The sequence below is a fragment of the Buceros rhinoceros genome, unplaced genomic scaffold (assembly GCF_000710305.1).
Source record: "Buceros rhinoceros silvestris isolate BGI_N320 unplaced genomic scaffold, ASM71030v1 scaffold11949, whole genome shotgun sequence".
Taxonomy (NCBI): Eukaryota; Metazoa; Chordata; class Aves; order Bucerotiformes; family Bucerotidae; genus Buceros; species Buceros rhinoceros.
Window position 1 is genome coordinate 44,961 of NW_010431076.1, and position 443 is coordinate 45,403.

Sequence of the window (443 nt, forward strand, 5' to 3'; positions counted from 1 at the left end):
AGGTAAAGGTTTAAAAGAGACCTGGTATCCTAGAAGTACTTGCTTTTCCTTCATCGACCCTAAAGAGAATCCACACGATGAGCAGAAGCTCAAACAGAGGTGCTATAGTGCAGATATGTCTATATTTAGGTGTCTTTTTCTCCGAACACATTTGCATTCCAGCCTTTGCAACAACACAGATACTGTGCTGGCTGGCAGATGGGCAAGCATGTGTTTTCAGCAAGCTGCTCCACTCCCCTCTGATGCCAGCTTACCTCATTCCTGCCCTTGCATAACTACTGCTGGCAGGCAGGACATCGCATCCTTCCACTAGTGGAAGAGGGAATTGGGTGAAGCAGCTTTGCTGCAAGGTGTCACGAGAACAACTTATTCCCTTGCTTCCTAAAACTGATTTTTCAACATGCAACATGAGCCTTTGAAATTAAGGAAAATGGCAAGAAAGA

At 45.1% G+C, this 443-nt stretch overlaps 1 protein-coding gene across 2 annotated transcripts in view; it reads right to left on the minus strand.

Moving 5' to 3' along the window:
• RBFOX2 (RNA binding protein, fox-1 homolog (C. elegans) 2) overlaps nucleotides 1-443 on the minus strand; it is a 56,473-nt gene that overhangs the window by 716 nt on the left and 55,314 nt on the right. The window lies entirely within an intron of this gene.